Below are 20,139 nucleotides of genomic sequence, written 5' to 3' on the forward strand. Positions count from 1 at the left end.
CAATCTGCATTACAAAATTTATTTTCCTAAAGGCCAACACTCCCACCATCCCATTCTTGTTAGCTTGGAGGTCATCCATCAGTGAGAATATGCTGCCTGCTTGTCCTGGGATAAAGCACAGTTACCGTAACAGGTGCTATCCAGAGACAGCAGGAAGATATTCTCACAACCCACCCACCTCCCCCGGTTGGCTTCTTAGCTGGCTTATCTAAAATGAGGGACCAAGCGCCTAAGTCAAGTGGGAAGGCACTCGCGCATGCGTGGTGCAGGCTATCGCAAACTTTCTAAAGACTTAAAGTGGCGATGCACTTTTAAAGTGGTCCATACCGAGGCTCTGTCAGTGACATCACCCCATCAGTGAGAATATCTGCCTGCTATCCGTGGATAATACCGGTTACGCCACGGTAAGTAACTGTGCTATCAGTCTCCTTACTGAGTCATTCACTTTGGAGGGACAGCCTAACCTAAGCATGGTCTTGGTGATTCTTTATACATTCAGACCCAAATTCTCAAAGCTGCACCGAAAATTAAGCAATGGTAGGCACTCTACCACCGCCTATCGTAAGTGGTTTAATTGGTGATAAATCAAGTTTCAAGTTTATTAAAATTTGATATACCGCTTATAAATTGTCTAAGCGGTGTATATAATTTTTAAAAAGGCTAAAAACAAAATTTCACATGTGATCGCAATGACAAAACCAGACAGACATGATATGATAATTGACCATGTCGTTTAAAACCAAATTAAATCTAATTTTTAAAAAAGTAGGCATTTGCAAGCGCCTACAAACAATGACAGCCAACTTCTGTCTCTCTAGGCAACTCTAGGACACGATTCTCATCAAAAGTAGGTGCCGGAAATGTAGGCCTGTAAAAACTCTGGCCTACATTTCCTGAGCCTATTTTTGACATGGCTGCAATTCTCTAAACCAGTGGTTCTCAACCCTGTCCTGGAGGACCACCAGGCCAATCAGGTTTTCAGGCTAGCCCTAATGAATATGCATGAGAGATTTGCATATAATGAAAGTGACAGCCATACAAATCTGCTCCATGCATATTCATTAGGGCTAGTCTGAAAACCCGATTGGCCTGGTGGTCTTCCAGGACAGGGTTGGGAACCAGTGCTCTAAACAGTGTTGTCGCGTGATTGACACATGATCGGTACTGCTTTTGTAAGCGGCTGCCACTAGCAGTGCTGTTTAGAAAATCTAGCCCTCAATGTCTTTATAATTGTCTTGATTGTACTCCAGTGAATATTCAATGACTTTTGTAGTTCTTATAATACCTATCCTCTATGGCTTTTCACAACTTAATCTCAGATTCACATGTCTAGGTTAGCATTGGTCTGCTGCTGCTCCTTTCTGACTGCAGTGTACAAATGCGATTTCTTATCCAAGCTGAACCAGAAATTGTGTTAATTATTGATCTGTTTAGAAGCAAGGTAAACAAAACTGATGACACCTTCATTAATATGAATGGATGTAACATTCCACTGTGTGCATTGATGTTGTAGCTACCAAGCCATTAAAACATGAACATGCCTGTAAAGGATCAGTGTATATTTTTCTGGTTTGTTTAATTTTATAAACCACAGTGAAAGCCAAACTGCAGTATTTTGTTTTCCATTTTGTATGCAGTAAAGCAAGGCTTGATAAATCCTGGGCCTGAGCTGAGCTCATCACTGTACCTAGAAATTGCATGCTGGCAACCAAAATTTTATTTTGTAGAACTCTCAAATGGTGCATTTCCTTTTTTGCATGGTGTTTCTGCTTACTATGGGCTAGATTAAAAAAAACAACAAAAAACGCATAGAAAACCAACGGGCTGCTGTTGCAGCTGTTATAGTAGCGGTTTTAAAAAAGCGAGTCATTGTTCAAAAAACATTCATGCGACGACTTGCTAAATTAGCATATGCCTATCACTAGTTTTAGTGATTGGCACGAAAAACACAACAGCGGGAGAAATGCCCAATGTCTCCCGCTGTCAACCAACACTAGAAAAACATTGGCCTAACTCTGTCTCCCTGGGAATCCCAATATTCCAGCCCTACTTTTACTTCTACCCCACTAAGAACTGCACCCTCTCCCCAAACTTGTAGAGTACCAACTTCCTACTACGCTTTCAAGGGAGAGTACAAAAGATTAAGAGTTGGCATTTACAAAGAGCTTGGGCTCATCGATGGGTCCAGGAATTGCCTGTTTGTATCCCTGTCTGAATGCCTGTCCCTCTTGTTCATGGTAGTCTATCTGTTCCCCAGGGTCACTTACACTATAGCCTTCACCATCGAGACTGTCAAACTTTGAGCCTGTCTCTTAAGCTGACTTGTCCCCAAGGCTCCCCTACAGTCTCACAAGCACTCAACCCTCTTTCCCAATACCCTTTTTTCACACTCAGAGTATAGTGAGCAACTACACATCCTTTCCCAGGAATACCTTTCATTACATGCTTTCCAGGGTGCCCTCATCCCTCACACAGCTACCCACATAATTTTCTGAGAGCTGTAGTTCTTGAGCCTCTGGCTAATGTGACCAACCCTGGCTATCAGGGTGTCATAGTGGTCATTATTTTAGACTATTTAATTCACATCTCTTATGCATAATTACAATGCTGCTTGCATCAGTAAATTGTGAGCAGAAGGGATCTCTCCATTGCCACTAGCAGGTTAAGGTAATTTGAAAATGTCTGGGTGTTCATATATCTGCATAGTAAAACAAATCATCTTGAATGTCACCCAGTACTGTGGAAAGAAGATGGATGATGTTGGAAAGGTTCCACCCATCTGTTCATTTTGCCAACACTAATATTTAGTTTATGAAAGCTTCAGTTGTTTTAAATAATACTGGCCTATATAATGTTGGCCAAAGGTCAAAACTGACTTTTATGAACAGCTTAAGTTTAATAAGTTTATTATTTGACCTTATGTGGCTATACATTTTAAGTGCAAGCCTGCAATAATATGTTAACGTTCACAATAGTGCAGATCCCTACTGATTAGCAGGCTTCCACATCAGCCAAGTATGATGCCAGTATCCTCATTTTAACTGGTTCAGTGAAGGCTGGAATAATTCAAACTGTGTAAATACTTAAATTAAAAATATAAGGTAATATGCATGCTCTTTCTTAATTAACCCTCTTCACTTTATCATTTTCTATGACATACAATTCTTTTAACTTTCATTATTGCCTTTTCCTCAAACCTAATTCTGTGTGTAAGCAATTATATTGGTTGTAGAACCTTTGGCATTAGGGACTGTTATTTAGTTTGCATTTGTGCTGTGTTCAGCTATCTGTATATATACAGATGGATTCCTGTTTAAAATTGTGGTATAGCACTGCAAATTATTTTCACAGCCTAAGTAGTAAAATTAATTTATTTTTGAACTTAAAAATATTAATATTAAAAATTTTTACTATCCTGTACCTAATATGAAACCTTATGGGCGGCTTACAATCTAAAGGGAATAGATTTTGTACTCAAAAAACAGTAACAAAAAAAGTGAGGAGAGGGGGCTGAACTACAATTTTGAAAGGATAGAGGGTAGACTAAACCCATTTAGGAAACTGTATTTTGGCAAGACTCATCCATTGGAATTGAAAAATTAACAGGTATGGTTTCAGTCTGGTTAGGCATCTTAAAAGAGAAACACTTTTTAATTCACTTTTGAATTTGTCAATGGATGTTTGTAGTTGGTGTGGTAAAGAGAAGGAGTTTAAAAGCTGGCGTTCATTCACTGAGAAAGTGGCTCTTCATGAGGCATGTCCTGTAGGCAGTCAGCCGGTGCCTCTCTTTCTCCCCAGTGTCTTACGGTACACCTAAAATTTCAGGAGGCACACAGTTTGTGATACACTGCACTAACATCACTTTCCGATGCACAAGAAAATGATCACTTTTAGTGATCTGAAAAAGCCAAGTGGTCAAGACCAGTTGCTTACCTGTCCTACTGATACAAATTAATATATTTATAACATATCATACTTTTTTTTTATGGGCACAGATGCTGTGTATGTGTTACACACGCACAATATCTGCCCTATTAAAAAAAAAGCGAGTCGAGCTGCCCCCCTCCAGATGAACCTCCACCCCCTTGATGATAACCATGGGTCCCCGACAGAGAGACAGAAGAAATGCCCACTCCCTCCTACCACCATGAAAACCCTCCGTTCCAGCCAAAATTGGCAGGAGGGATGCCGCCGGATATCCCCCCCATGCCCTCCGAATCATCCCCTATCCTCCACCTCCTAAAAAGGGCAGGAGAGTGCCCACTCCCTCCTACCACCAGATCCTCCCCGAACCCTCCTTACCTTTGTCAGAAGTTGAGAGCAGGAGAAATGCTCAGTCCATCCGGCTCTAAGGCTCGCCATTCCAAATGATGGGTCTTCCCCTCCCCAGTGCATCATGTAATGCATGGGGAGGGGCCTAAGGCCCTAATTGGCTCAGATGCCTAAGGCCCCTTCCATTTTCAAAGAGCCACTCAATGAGGAGAGGATGGTCTAAAATGTTGAACACCGCGCTGAGATCCAGCAGCACCAGAAGGACATCATTACTCTTGTCCATGAGTTTCTAGCAGTTGTCGATGATGTTGAGGACGGTTTCAGTTCTGTGAAAGGGGCATGCATCACATGATGCACCGATGAGGGGAAGGCCTGCCATTTTTGACTGTTGGACCTCGGAGATGGAGAGACCGAGCATTATCCCAAGACAGGTATTCTCACTAGTGGGTGATGTCATCCAACAGAGCCCCGATACGGACATCTTGCAAGCATGTCTTGCTTGAAGAAACTCAGAAGTTTCGAGATGCCCGTACCGCGCATGCGCCAGTGCCTTCCCGCCCGATGGTCCGGGCGTGTCTCCTCAGTTCTTTTTCTTCCGCGGAGCTGAGAAGTCTATCTTCAATTTGCGCCCATTGAATCTCTTTTTTGCCTTCTAGTTTGCCGCGGGTTGAGTTCTTTTGGCTCTCCTGTGCATTTATTTCTTTCTTTGATTTCTTTTTTCAAAAAAAAAAAAATATTTTTTTTTCCTTCCGATACCGGGTTGGCCGCGTGGCTGGGGCCCCGCGCCTTCGACCTTGCGGCAGAGCTTTTCCAGCCTATGTCCCGGCCGATTACCGGTTTTAAAAAGTGTAGCAAGTGCCAGCGCGCGATTTCGCTCACGGACCCTCATCGACGCTGCTTACAGTGTCTGGGACCGGATCACTTCCCGAAATCGTGCCGGCCTTGCTCCACTCTGACGGCGAGAGCGTTTAAGCGCCGCTGTCTACTGTGGGAGTCCATGTTCAAGATGGAAGCTTCATCGGATCCTGCAGCTTCGACATCGACGGGTGCTTCGACTCCTTCCGCGAAGCCCTCTGCCTCCCCAGCTGCTTCGGGCCTCCTGAAACCGGCATCGTTCACACCGGTTTCGGCCCCGGCTTTGGCGCCGGTGCCTTCCTCCGTCTCCTCGGAGCAGGTATCGACCCCGACAGTTCCACCGGTGGTGCTCAAGGTGCCGAAGACTGGCAAGCAGAAGCACGCAGCACCGAAGGAGCGCGGAGACCGTGCGGAAGGGCCCCCTTTTGGTGCGGATCCCTCCATATCGGCTTCGTTGCGGTTCCTTCTGGAGGCTCAGTTCGTGGAGCTCATGCAGACTATGGGGCCTCGGCTGATTGCCACCATCCAGGGTGACCTCCCAGCTTCGGCTTCGAGAGGCGGACCGCCCCCTCCTCCTCCTCCTCGCCGCACGACCTCGTTGCTCGGCGAGGAGGAGCGGCGAGCGGTGTCCGGGTCCTCGAGGAGGTCCTCCGTTAGTGCTGTGCCTCCTTTGGAACCGATTCCCTCGAGGAGGGCCTCCCTTAGTGATATGCCTCCCTTGGAGCCCATCCCCTCGAGGAAAGCCTCATTTAGTGACCTGCCTCCCTTGGAACCGATTACTCCGCCCCATGACTCAGTGTGGCGTCCACCTTCGGGGCCACCCAGTCCTGGGCATAGCAGGAAGCAGGACGAGTTCTTCCGAACCCCCTATCAAACCTGGGCGTCGTCGGGGGAGGCGCCGACTCTTCCGCCTCTGCGATCGAGTCCGATCTGCTCCTTGGAGGCGTCTGACCCAGTTTCTCACAGATGGGCTCGATCCCCTTCCAGGCAACGGGAGGGGCATCGATCCAGACATTCTTCGAAGTATTCCTCTCAGCACTCGACCGTCTCGCCTCAGAAGAAATTGCCTCGGTTGGGGTATGCTGCTTCGACTGGGTCTCCTCCTCCGGGCCCGGAGTTCGAGGACCCCGAGGTTTTCTACTCGTCCTGTTGCTTGCAGGCCTCTCTGGAGCCTGAAGCCTCTTCTTCTTCTAGTCCGTCTCGCAGACCGGCGACGGCGGACCAACTGTCCTTTTCATCGTTCCTCAGGCAGATGGCAGATGACATGGACATTACTCTCGATGCTGGGTCTCGATATTCCAAGGAGTACCTCGATACCATGCATTTGCCTCGTCCTCCGGCAGAGTCCTTGCGGCTTCCCCTGCACAAGCTCCTCGACCAGACCTTCATGCGATGCTTCGAGTCTCCTTACTCTATCCCTGCGGTCCCTGGCAAATTGGATGCGCGGTACCGCACGGTGCATCATAAAGTCTTCGAGGGTCCTCAGCTTTCTCACCAGTCCCTCCTGGTCGAATCCTCGCTCAAGCGGTCTCATCCTGGCCAGGTCTATGCTTCAGTGCCTCCGGGCCGCGAGGGCAGAACCATGGATAAGTTTGGTCGATGCATCTATCAGAATTCAATGATGGCGTCTCGAGTCCTGAATTACAATTTCCACTTTGCAGCCTACTTGGAATTTTTTCTACCTGTGCTTCGGAAGTTCACACCATACATCGAGTCCCAGGCTAGATTTGAGTTTGAGGAAGTGGTTGCTTCGCTGTCCCAACTTCGGCTTCAGTTGATGCAATCTGCCTATGATGCGTTCGAGCTCTCAGCCCGAGCGGCGGCCTGCTCGGTGGCAATGCGCCGGTTGGCCTGGTTGCGGACCATTGATATGGACCCGAATCTTCAGGACCGCCTGGCGAACGTCCCGTGTGCTGGGGCGGATCTTTTTGACGAATCCATCGAGACTGTCACGAAGAAGTTGTCTGACCACGAAAAGTCCTTCCAATCTATCCTTCGGCCGAAGCCTAAGCCTCAGCAGTCTCGACCTTCTCGTCCGCCGTTGATTTATCAGAGGCGTTATCAGCCGAGGCAAACTCCACCTGCGAGGCAACTGGTGAAGCGTCAGCCTCCCCAGAAGGGTCAGCCTAAGTCTCAGTCGCCTGCTGTCCCTAAGACCACTCAGCCTTTTTGACTGTCTCGTCGAGGGCATAACCAACCTCGTTCTGCCTCCCCCTGTTTTTCCCATCGGAGGGCGCCTCCATCATTTTTATCATCGCTGGGAGGCCATAACAACCGACCTCTGGGTCCTTACTATCATCAAGGAAGGATACTCTCTTCATTTCCATCGGGTCCCTCCGGACCACCCTCCAAGAGAGTATCCTTCCAACTTGACTCAGACCGTCCTTCTTCTTCAGGAAGCTCAGGCTTTGCTCCGGCTTCGTGCCGTGGAGCCGGTTCCGATGGACCAACTGAACCAGGGGTTTTACTCCCGGTACTTCCTTGTTCCGAAGAAGACGGGCGACCTGCGACCCATTTTGGACCTCAGGGTCCTCAACAAATTCCTAGTCAAAGAGAGATTTCGCATGCTGACACTTGCTTCTCTCTACCCCCTCCTCAAGCAGAACGACTGGTTATGCTCTCTGGATCTCAAGGAGGCCTACACTCATATTCCCATTCATCCGGCCTCTCGCAAGTTCCTCAGATTTCGGGTGGGACATCTCCATCTGCAGTATCGAGTGCTTCCGTTCGGCCTGTCGTCATCCCCCAGAGTCTTCACCAAATGTCTGGTGGTGGTGGCTGCGGCCCTCCGGAACCAAGGTCTTCAGGTATTTCCCTACCTCGACGACTGGCTGATCAAGGCTCCCTCGGCCTCGGGGGTCCTCTCAGCGACCCTGTCAACGATTCTGTTCCTGCAGAGTTTGGGATTCGAGATCAACTTTCCCAAGTCTCATCTACAGCCGACCCAGTCTCTTCCCTTCATCGGGGCTGTCCTGGATACCGTACGTCTCAGAGCATTCCTTCCTTCTCAGCGCATGGATGCTCTTCTTCATCTCTGCCAGTCTGTGTCTTCTCGCCAGTCCATCTCAGCGAGACACATGATGGTCCTCCTGGGCCACATGGCCTCTACAGTTCATGTGACGCCGTTTGCCAGACTCCACCTCAGAATTCCTCAGTGGACCCTGGCATCTCAGTGGACTCAGGTGTCGGATCCGTTGACTCGACACATCACAGTCACTCCTGCTCTTCGGCAGTCTCTGCTCTGGTGGATGACCTCTTCGAATCTATCCAGAGGTTTGCTATTTCATTCTCCTCCCCACTAGAAGGTTCTCACAACCGATTCCTCGACCTATGCCTGGGGAGCGCATCTGGATGGGCTTCGCACTCAGGGATTCTGGACCTGTGCGGACCGACTCCATCAAATCAATCTTCTGGAGCTCAGAGCCATCTTCAATGCTCTTTAAGCTTTTCAACATCTGCTTCACGACATGGTGGTCCTCATTCGCACCGACAATCAGGTCGCCATGTATTATGTCAACAAGCAAGGGGGCACGGGCTCGGCCTCCCTCTGCCAGGAAGCTCTCAGAGTCTGGGATTGGGCGGTTCGCCACAACACCTTCCTCAAAGCTGTCTACATTCAGGGGAGGGACAATGTCTTGGCGGACAAACTGAGTCGTCTTCTCCAGCCTCACGAATGGACACTCCACTCCAAGCCCCTTCATCAGATCTTTGCTCAGTGGGGAACGCCTCAGATAGACCTTTTTGTGGCTCCCCACAATTTCAAGCTGCCTCAGTTTTGCTCCAGGATCTACGCTCCTCATCGCCTCGAGGCAGATGCTTTTCTGCTGGTTTGGGGGAATCGCTTTCTGTATGCGTTTCCGCCATTCCCTCTCATTCAAAAGACTCTAGTCAAACTGAAGTCCGAACATGCCACCATGATTCTGATAGCTCCTCGGTGGCCCAGGCAACCTTGGTTCTCCCTTCTACTTCAACTCAGCAGCAGGGAACCGTACCTACTTCCAGTGTTTCCTTCACTGCTTACTCAGCATCAGGGGTCTCTGCTTCATCCCAACCTGCAGTCTCTCCACCTGACAGCTTGGTTCCTCTCAACGTAACTCCGCACCAGTTTTCCCAGGCGGTGAGGGATGTCTTGGAGGCTTCCAGGAAGCCTGCTACTCGTCAATGCTACTCCCAAAAATGGACTAGATTTTCTTCATGGTGTATTTCCAATTCTAAGGAGCCTCAGCGAGCCTCCCTATCCTCTGTTTTGGACTATCTTTTACATCTGTCTCAGTCTGGTCTCAAGTCGACATCTATACGAGTCCACCTGAGTGCTATTGCGGCTTTCCATCAGCCTCTACAAGGGAAACCTCTCTCTTCTCATCCTGTGGTTTCCAGATTTATGAAAGGACTTTTTCATGTCAATCCTCCTCTCAAACCGCCTCCAGTGGTTTGGGATCTAAATGTTGTCCTTTCTCAGCTTATGAAACCTCCTTTTGAGCCTCTGAGCAAGGCTCCACTAAAGTTTCTCACTTGGAAAGTGGTTTTTCTGGTGGCCCTCACATCTGCTCGCAGGGTCAGTGAGCTTCAGGCCTTGGTGGCGGACCCACCTTTCACAGTATTCCATCATGACAAGGTGGTCCTCCGCACTCACCCGAAATTCCTGCCTAAAGTGGTCTCTGAATTTCACCTCAACCAATCCATTGTGTTTCCAGTGTTCTTTCCAAAGCCTCATTCTCATCCTGGAGAGTCAGCTCTTCACACTCTGGACTGTAAACGTGCTTTGGCTTTCTACTTGGATCGCACCAAACCACACAGAACTGCTCCTCAACTTTTCGTCTCCTTTGATCCAAACAAGTTGGGATGACCTGTATCGAAGCGCACCATCTCCAACTGGATGGCGGCTTGTATCTCTTTCTGCTATGCCCAGGCTGGATTACCCCTTCCCTGTAAGGTCACAGCACATAGGGTCAGAGCAATGGCAGCCTCTGTAGCCTTCCTCAGATCGACACCGATTGAGGAGATTTGTAGGGCTGCCACTTGGTCCTCGGTTCATACGTTCACCTCTCATTATTGTCTGGATACTTTCTCCAGACGGGATGGACAATTTGGCCAAACTGTGTTACAAAATTTGTTCTCCTAAGTTGCCAACTCTCCCTCCATCCCATTGAGGTTAGCTTGGAGGTCACCCACTAGTGAGAATACCTGCCTGCTTGTCCTGGGATAAAGCAATGTTACTTACCGTAACAGTTGTTATCCAGGGACAGCAGGCAGCTATTCTCACGTCCCACCCACCTCCCCTGGGTTGGCTTCTCTGCTAGCTACCTGAACTGAGGAGACACGCCCGGACCATCGGGCGGGAAGGCACTGGCGCATGCGCGGTGCGGGCATCTCGAAACTTCTGAGTTTCTTCAAGCAAGACATGCTTGCAAGATGTCCGTATCGGGGCTCTGTCGGATGACATCACCCACTAGTGAGAATAGCTGCCTGCTGTCCCTGGATAACAACTGTTACGGTAAGTAACATTGCTTTTCTCCTGCACTCAACTTCTGACAAAGGTACGAGGGGTTTCGGGTGGAGGGAGGTTCAGGGGAGCATCTGGTGGCAGAAGGGCGTGGGCATCCCTTCTGCCTTTTTGAGGGGGGGAAGGGAGAGGGTAGGGGATGGTTCACAGGGGGTGCCTGGCATGTGGGGCTTCCGTTTACAGGAGGGAGTGGACATCCCTCCTGCTATTTTCACTGCCGCGGGTTGCTGAAGCAGGAGGGAGTGGACATCCCTTCTGTTTCTCAATGGGGCTTCCATCATCGTCGGGGGTTCGGGAACCCATGGTTGTCATCAGGGGAATTGCGATGGCTGTGGTCGGGAGGGGTACCGGCACATGGGGACAAATATTGTGCATGGGTAATACGCACAAAATCTGTGTTTATTTAAAAAAGAAAAAGGTTTCCTGCCCCAAACAGCTGAATGTCAGGAGGCTACTTTGGAGCTTCTCCTGCCTCTCAGCTGTTCGGAATTCCCTGGCCGGCTCTGTGCATGTGAGAGTCACTCTCACAACGATCTATCAAACGGGATAGATTTGGGTGAACCGCCAAACAAATCATTTGCATTCAAACTTCTCTGTGCATCAATCGCTCTTTTGGAATCAGCCAAAAATTGAATTGCAGTGGACCCATGCGGTATTACCGACCCTATTTAGTGCATCTAGCTCTTAGTCTATCAGAAAAAAAAAAACAGTTGTCTGAAACTTCCAGTGCTACTCCATGTGCAAAGTACACAAAAATAAGAACAGCAAGAAATTTCACCAAGAACTAAAGGAATCTACTTTGCAGAATATATGAGTAGGCATTCATATCTATGGTCTGCAGATATGCATAGATCCTGTGAAAAATTAGAGTTCTCATGTTCCACTTGATAAGGACACCAACTATGTAAGTTATAAGAGGAAAACACAAGTGATTATGCAGATTTAAGAGCTTGGGATGGTGAGATGGATATATATACAGAATACCGTGGTGAGACTGATTTATGGTCTGAAGAAATACGACCACGTGATTCCACTTTATCGTGAGCTGCATTGGCTCCCAGTGGAGACACGAGTTGTTTTCAGGTTGGGATGTCTGTGTTATAAAGTTGCTTTTGGATTAGCTCCATTATATCTAGTTGCTATATTATAGCATCTTGCAAGAATAGTAGAAAGTCACACGCTCTGTTCATTTTTCCATCAGTTAAAGGATACAAAAGTAAGAAATATCTTGACCATACGTTGGCCTATCAAGCAGTACATTATGATAAAGATTTTCGGCACTTAATACGTACGTCTTCTTCTTATGAACAATTTAGAAGACAACTGAAAACTTTTCTTTTTGCAAAATTTCTTACGAATAATCCAGAAAACAACTGAAAATTTTCCTTTTTCCAAAATTTTTGATCTAATACTTCTCATTGTACTTTTTTGATAAAGTTTTTGTAAACCGCATAGAACTTTTTGGTTATGCGGTCTAGAAATCCGGTGTTATGTTATGTTATATTCAACAATGTAATGCCATTGTAGGAATTCTGTGAACGTCGGAGCATTATTGTAACCCATGTACTGACTAAATGTATCGTTATGGTAACCCACCTGTATCCCATACTCTGACAAAATGCACCTTGATAGTAAACCACTTGTATTGTAACCCACTTGCATCCCATGTACTGACTAAACATATCTTTATTGTAAACCGTTTCTATCCCATGTACTGTCAAATGTATCTTTATTGTAAACCGCTTCGAACTTCACAGTATAGCGGTATATAAGAAATAAATTATTATTATTATTATTTAGGACTCTGGCTGCGGTAGAAACCTCTACCGTGGCTTAGTAAAAGGGGGGAGGGGTAAATTTGGAAAATGACTGTCACTTATGCAAGTGTGGTTGTGAGTCATTATTAAACAAGCACAGCTAAAATGGTGTTTATCACCTGCATTGTCAGAAAGTGAATTGCTCAGTCTGATTATAAAGTTCTTTCAAATCCAACTAGACTGCAATATTGCTGATATCTTTTGACTGGGTTTGTGGATATTGATCAAGGAAATATATGGAACACTTGACTTCTGTATATCGAAGAACACTTTATCATCATTGTCATTATCATCTTCATTAGGATCTGCTGTCTAATTAAGAACATAAGAATAGCCTTACTGGGTCAGACCAATGGTCCATCTAGTCCAGTATCCCATCTTCATGGAGGCCAATCCAAGTCACATGTTTCTGGCAAAAACTCAAATAGTAGCAGCATTCCATGCCACCGATCCAGGGCAAGAAGTGGCTTCCCACATGTTTATTTCAACAGCAGACTATGGACTTTTCCTCCAGGAACTTGTCCAAACCTATTTTAAAACCAGCAACATTAACCGCTCTTACCACATCCTCTGGCAACGTGTTCCACATCGTAACTATTCTCTTTATGAAAAAATATTTCCTCCTATGGGTTTTAAAAGTATTACTCTGTAACTTCATTGAGTGTCCCCTAGTCTTTATAAATCTTGATGCAGTAAAAAATTGATCCACTTGTAACCATTGTACACCACTCAGGATTTTGTAGACTTCAATCTTATCTCCCGTCAGCCATCTCTTTTCCAAGCTGAAGAGCCCTAACCTCTTTAGCCTTTCCTCATGCGAGAGGAGTTCAATCCCTTTTATCATCTTGGTTGCTCTTCTTTGAACCTTTTCTAAGTGCTGCTATATCTTTTTTGAGATAAGGAGACCTGAACTGAATGCGGTACTCCAGGTGAGGTTGCACCACTGAATGATACAGAGGCATTATAACATTCTTAGGGCTCCTTTTATGAAGCCACACTAGCGGTTTTAACGCACGCACCGGATTAGTGCTATAGCACGCTCTAGCAGGAAATCTACCGCTCAAAAGGAGGCAGTAGTGGCTAGCGCATGCGCGTTAAGGCCCTAGCGCAGCTATGTAAAAGGAGCCCATAGTCTTATTTACCATCTCTTTTCTAATCATAGCATTTTTTTTGCTTTATTGGCTGCCGCCATACATTGGGCAGAAGGTTTCAGGGTTTTTTCCCACTATGATACTGAGTTCTTTTTCTTGAGCACTGACCCCCACTAGGTGGACCCTAGCATTTGGTAGCTATGATTTGGATTAGGTCAGATGGGGAAGGATGGATTTCCTTTCAGGGTATGTGTATGCTACTGGGGATGACTGGGGCAATATGGACCAGGCCTAAGGCCTTCATCCCCTTTAATTTTCTTGTGTTTGTTTTTTAATGGTACCCACACAGAGAATGGGAGGAGAGGGGATATGTTTTAGGTTGGGAAAAACAAAGAAATGCCTGTCATAAGACATTGGGTTTTTAGGGCTGGGTTGGAGAATTAGTATAATGCTTGGATTTATATTCTTGATACATACCAAGGTTGTTTTATGATAGTGTCTCTGTAATAATAATATAATAATAATAATAATATAAGGATATTTAGTAAAACATTGAACAACTCCAGTTCTTTGTCTTCAGCAGCAGATGAATCCAGAGACGAGTGGGTTTAAGTCCTCTTACCACAATCGGAGATAGATAATACATAGCTGAGCTCTGTCATATATGTGATGGTCTGATCACTGGAACTTCATTATTCTCTGTCTCAGCAGGCAGATGGATAGTTATTTTCATACTCCAGGATTCATCTTGCGCTAAGCTCTTGTTTTGTTGATTAATTCAGTGAGCATGGGGGATGCTCACTGCCGCCTTGCCTCCCTCCTACAACAACAGTATTGGTGGAAAACATCGTCTCACCAAGGCTGCTGCTCAGGTTATAGCTTCTGTCTCTGTGCAGGCAGAAAATGCTACCCAAGGAGAAGTAGTTCCATGTGCAAGCTATCTTCAGCTTGAATCTCTCAGTTATTAGAAAGGTGACAAACCTTTTTGTGAGGCAAGTAAGTGAAAATAAGGCCACTTTGGTTCTCAAAAGTGGTAGCTGAGAAGTTAAGGAATAAGCCCCCTCTTTTACTAAGGCGCGCTAGCCAATTTAGCGCACACAAAATCATCTAGCACGCCTTAGTAAAAGGACCCTAAGGTTAGCTTTCATAAACTACAAAAGATCACAGAAAGAGGAAGACAGGCAAAAATATCTTGAAAAGTTGAGAGGCTGTCGTGTAGCCAGGAAAACAAATAGGGAGACAAGACATTTTTAAGATATATGAGTGATAGGAAGAAGTGCAAAAGTGGCATTGTGAGACTCAAAGGTGAAGGGAAGTAAGATGTAGAAGCTGATAAAGCTGAATTGCTTAACAAATATTTCTGCTCTGTGTTCATGGGTGAAGCGTCAGGGGCAGGACCGCAGAAGACAAGCGCAAATAGGGATAGTAGTTGCTTCCCCCATGTCTTTCTCAATAACAGACTACGAACTTTTCCTCCAGGAAATTGTCTAAACTTTTCTTAAAACCAGCTACACTATCCACTCTTACCACAACCTCTGCAAATGTGTTCCAGAGCCTAATTATTCTCCGAGTGAAAAAATATTTCCTCCTATTGGTTTTAAAAGTATTTCCTTGTAACTTCATCGAGTGTCCCCTAGTCTTTGTAAAAATCGATCCACTTGTACCCATTCTACTCCACTCTGGATTTTGTAGACTTCAATCATATCTCCCCCTCAGCTATCTCTTTTCCAAGCTGAAGAGCCCAAACCTTTTTAGTTTTTCCTCATACGAGAGGAGTTCCTCCCCTTTATCATCTTGGTCACTCTTCTTTCAACCTTTTCTAGTGCCGCTATATCTTCCTTGAGATAATGAGACCAAAATTGAATTCAATACTCCAGGTGAGGTCGCACCATGGAGTGATACAGGGCCATTATAACATTCTTAGTCTTGTTAACCATCCATTTTTTAATAATTCCTAGCATCTTGTTTGCTGCCGCCGCCGCACGTTGGGCAGAAGGTTTTATTATATTGTCTACAATGACACCCAGATCTTTTTCTTGGGCACTAACCCCCAAGGTGGACCCTAGCATCCAGTAACTGTGATTTCAGTTATTCCTCCCAATGTGCATCACTTTGCATTTGTTCACATTAAATTTCATCTGCCTTCCTTTATATGCAAATTTGTTAAAATAAAAATTTTTGAAATTTAAAAAAAACCCAATTTCATCTGCCACTTGGATGCACAGTCTTCCAATTTCCTAAGGTCTGCCTGCAATTTTTCACAATCTACATGCTTTTTAACAACTTTGAACAGTTTAGTGTCATATGCAAATTTAATCACCTTACTTGTCATTCCAATTTCCTTATAATTTATAAATAAGTTAAATAGCGCCGGTCCCAGTACAGATCCCTGCAGCATGCCACTGTTTACTCTCCTGCATTTAGAAGAATGACCATTTAGCCCTATCTGATAGCCACAATTGAACTTTGCCACCTAAACCATGACTCTTTAATTTTCTCAGGAGCCTCTCATGAGGAACTTTATCAAAAGCTTTCTGAAAGTATAGATACAATACATCAACCGGCTCACCTTTATCCACATGTGTATTCACACCTTCAAAGAAGTCAAGCAAATTAGTGAGGCAAAATCTTCCTTGGCTGAACCCATGCTGACTCTGTCTCATTAAATCATGTTTGTCCAGGTGTTCCACAATTTTATTTTTTATAATTGTTTCTACCTTTTTCCCGGCACTGAAGTCAGGCTTACCAGTCTGTAATTTTCCAGATCTCCACTGGAACCCTTTTTAAAAATCAGCATAACATTGGCCACCCTCCAATCATTAGATACTACAGATGATTTTAGTGACAGGTTACAGATCACTAACAGCAGGTCAGCAATTTCAATTTTGAGTTCTTTTAGTACCCTGGGATGTATACCTTGACTCCTCTCTCTCCTTCACCGCCCAGATACAACATATCATTAAAACCTGCCTCATCTTCCTCTATAATATTTCTAAAATCCAACTCTTCCTCCCTGAGCACACTACCAAACACTTATCCACGCCCTCATCACCTCGCACTCATTGAAATCACACCTCAGAGTATGATAAGAGAACCAATGTCACTAGTGTGCCCCTACTATGAGGGCTATTCATCCTCCTCTGTACTGGGGAATGTGACAGGCAGCTTTCAAGGATCCATGATCAGACCTGGTGGTAGCCCTGATTGTGTGCTCAGCCCACACTGCCTACCTGGACCGGTGGACTGGAAATTTGACACTAGTTTGAAAGGCTGGGGATGGGAGCATGGAGTAGGCCGCAAAAGTCACCCTGTGTCAAGATCCCGCTGCCTAGAGAGCAGCATAATTAATGGTAGTATGGCATGCTCTGAACAACCAAAATGATGAATTAATCCAGTCTTTTGAATATCAGATACCTACAGGAAGAAACTTCAAGCAGATTACTATGGGCTCCTTTTACTAAGCTGCGGTAGCATTTTTTAGTGTGTGCTGCAGATTAGCGTGCGATAACCCCCACGCTACACGGAAAAACTAACGCCAGCTCTATGGAGGTGTTAGAGTCTAGTGTGCGCGGCATTGTAGCGTGTGCTAAAACCGCTAACGCAGCTTAGTAAAAGGAGCCCTATGTTTAAGTTTGATTTATTATGTATGTTCTCTTGTGAACTGCCAAGAACTTTGCCAGGAACTGATACTGGAAAGACATGAGCTAAATCCAAATAAATATATGGAGATACTGATAAGTTTAAAAACATTGAATTTATAATATTATTTTTTAAATTTATTCATGTTTCAGAAAAATGTGTCATCTGCCAATAAATTTTGATATATCCAACAATTTATATTTTTCTATTTCTAATGTTAGTTTCATTTAAATTGTTCCTTTGTTTTCAGAGATTTCTGCTATTCCAGAACATCCCTTTCTAGAGGGAACAAGCACATTTTCATGAGAAACGTAGAAAAAATACTTCCACCCAAGAAAAATGGGTGACATGGAACTGCAATATGTACCTAGTCCAGCATCTGAATTACAGGTAAAATGAATTTATATGCTATGAATATGTGCTTTATAAGGGTAATTTTATAAGCTGAGGTGCCATTTGAGACATCTACCACCTCCTTTACAAAGCCGTGCTAGTGTTTTTAGCGCAAGCCGCCATGGTAACAGCTCCGACCCTCGCAGAATTCCTATGAGCGTCTGAGCTGTTATCGCTGCGGCCGGCGCTAAAAACACTAGTGCGGCTTTTTATAGGAGGAGGCTAGTGAAGTCTATTTTATATATAAAGACAAATAGATCTAGAGCCAATCTAAATGACTGGATCAATATTGGTAAATAGTTTACACACAAATGATAGTATTTTATAATCTACATGAATATTTGAGCATTGCACCCATGGTCTGCCAAAGCTCCAGCCCTGTGTACTTTCACAGCAAAGTATGTACCATCATTTTTGCACCAATTGGTATTTTATGAGAGGTAATTTATGTACATATGCGGCCATAACTGTACTTTAAATTACTGAAATACTCCAAATTGGGCTCATACTTAGATACACTCCATCTTATAAAATTGAGGGTTTATGGTTTTCTGGTATTTTGTATACTGCCTTTACTGATACACATAACAAAAATTCTCTAAGGAGATGTGTAGGCAAGAACTTGTGTGAATACCAGTATCCTCTTAAGTATTCGCCAATATTCAATGGTGCATACGTGTGTATGACTCCCTTGCAGTTATATGTGATAGCACTTAGGTACTATTCCAGAAATTAGGGCCTAGTGCATGCATGTGCATTAGTGATGATTATTGGCACCAATGATGCATGCAAGTGGTGCATACTTCCAAGTGCCCATTTATAGAATTGCCTCAATAGTTTAATATTTTCACTGTATATACAAAAATTGTACATTATACTAGACACTACACAGTATACAAACAAATGTCAATTTTTCAAAGCGATACTTAGGTAAATATCTGGATTTGAAAATTGATTCTTCCATGCTGAGTTTTATAAGGCAGATAGATTTAATCCCAAAAAAGTAGTGAATGGGAGAGTGCTGAAAATGGCAATCAGGGCAGGATTAGTAAAAAATGTATTAAAATTAGTCCAATAAACAGGATAACCTTATTTCCATTTTCTATTAATAAACGATTATCAACACAGTTACAATAATACTTTATTCTAAAGCAAAAATACATAAATAAAACAAATATAATTTTTTTCTACCTTTGTAGTCTGGTTTCTGCTTTCCTCATCATCTCATCATTCTCTTCCTTCCATTCACTGTCTGCCCTCTCTCTGTCTCTTCCATATGGCAGTAAGGTACAGTGCTCCCCTGCGAATTCACGATCGGTGGTTCACGGTCACGGTCATTCACGGTATTTTCCGACCATGAATGACCGGGCAGCTGGAGAGGCAGGAGAGGGCAGCCGGAGCGTCGGCGAGTGAAGGAAATCACTCACTGTATGATCCAACCGCCTCTTCCTGTACTAAAGTCGGGCCTTACCAATCAGGAGCTAATTTGACATGCAGCTCCTGATTGGTAAGGCCCGACTTTGGTATAGGAAGAAGTGGTTGGAGCATACAGCGAGTGATTTCCTTCACTTGCCGGCACTCTGGCTGCTCTCTCCTGCCTCTCCAGCTGCCCTCTCCTGTCTCCCCTGCCTAAAAACTGTATTTGCGGTTTTTTGAAATTTACGGGGGTTCCTGGAATGGAACCCCCGCAAATTCCGGGGGAGTACTATATTCATATTCCAAAGATTTCTCTGGGTAAGACTTTGCATTTCAATTTCCCCTCTACAGACAACTTAAAATTTGTTTGACTAATTTAACCATTTATAATTACGTGTTCCAGGGGATTGTAAAACTTGTATACATTATAAACTATTTGTAATTCAGTTTACATTATATGGAATGGAGTGGAGTGGAGTAGAACAGGTACAAGTGGATCGATTTTTCACTCCATCAAAAATTACAAAGACTAGGGGACACTTGATGAAGCTACAGGGAAATACTTTTAAAACCAATAGGAAGAAATATTTTTTCACTCAGAAAATCTCTGGAACGCATTGCCAGAGGTTGTGGTAAGAGCAGATAGCGTAGCTGGTTTTAAGAAAGGTTTGGACAATTTCCTGAAGGAAATGTCCATAGTCTGTTATTGAGAGACATGGGGGAAGCCACTGCTTGCCCTGAATCGGTAGCATGGAATGTTGCTACTCTTTGGGTTTTGGCCAGGTACTAGTGACCTGGATTGGCCACCATGAGAATGGGCTACTGGGCTTGATGGACCTTTGGTCTAACCCAGTAGACTATTCTTATGTTCTTAAGAAATGTTCTGCAAATATGCCAGTAGCAAGTACTAGAAGGCTATGTTATCCCAGGACAAGCAGGCATATATTCTCACTGATGGGTGATGTCACCACGGAGCCCTCGGTACGGACCACTTTAAGAACTTGGAAAGTTCTCGGTTGCCCACACCGCGCATGCGTGAGTGCCTTCCCGCCCGACGGAGGTGCGCGGTCCCTCAGTTTTTTCGTTTCCGCGGAACTAGTCAGTCGCTCTATTATTGCTTGCATCGATTTTTCTGCCTTTTCGCTCATGCTAA

At 44.9% G+C, this 20,139-nt stretch overlaps 1 protein-coding gene across 3 annotated transcripts in view; it reads left to right on the plus strand.

Moving 5' to 3' along the window:
- The window catches only part of LOC117361349, a 141,312-nt gene that overhangs the window by 13,221 nt on the left and 107,952 nt on the right, over positions 1–20,139 (plus strand). For all 3 annotated transcript variants that reach the window (XM_033946546.1, XM_033946548.1, XM_033946547.1), the window contains exon 2: positions 17,428–17,567. The gene's annotated coding sequence lies outside the window, so the exon portion shown is untranslated. The remainder of the gene's footprint in view (positions 1–17,427; positions 17,568–20,139) is intronic.

Source organism: Geotrypetes seraphini, chromosome 5 (assembly GCF_902459505.1).
Source record: "Geotrypetes seraphini chromosome 5, aGeoSer1.1, whole genome shotgun sequence".
Taxonomy (NCBI): Eukaryota; Metazoa; Chordata; class Amphibia; order Gymnophiona; family Dermophiidae; genus Geotrypetes; species Geotrypetes seraphini.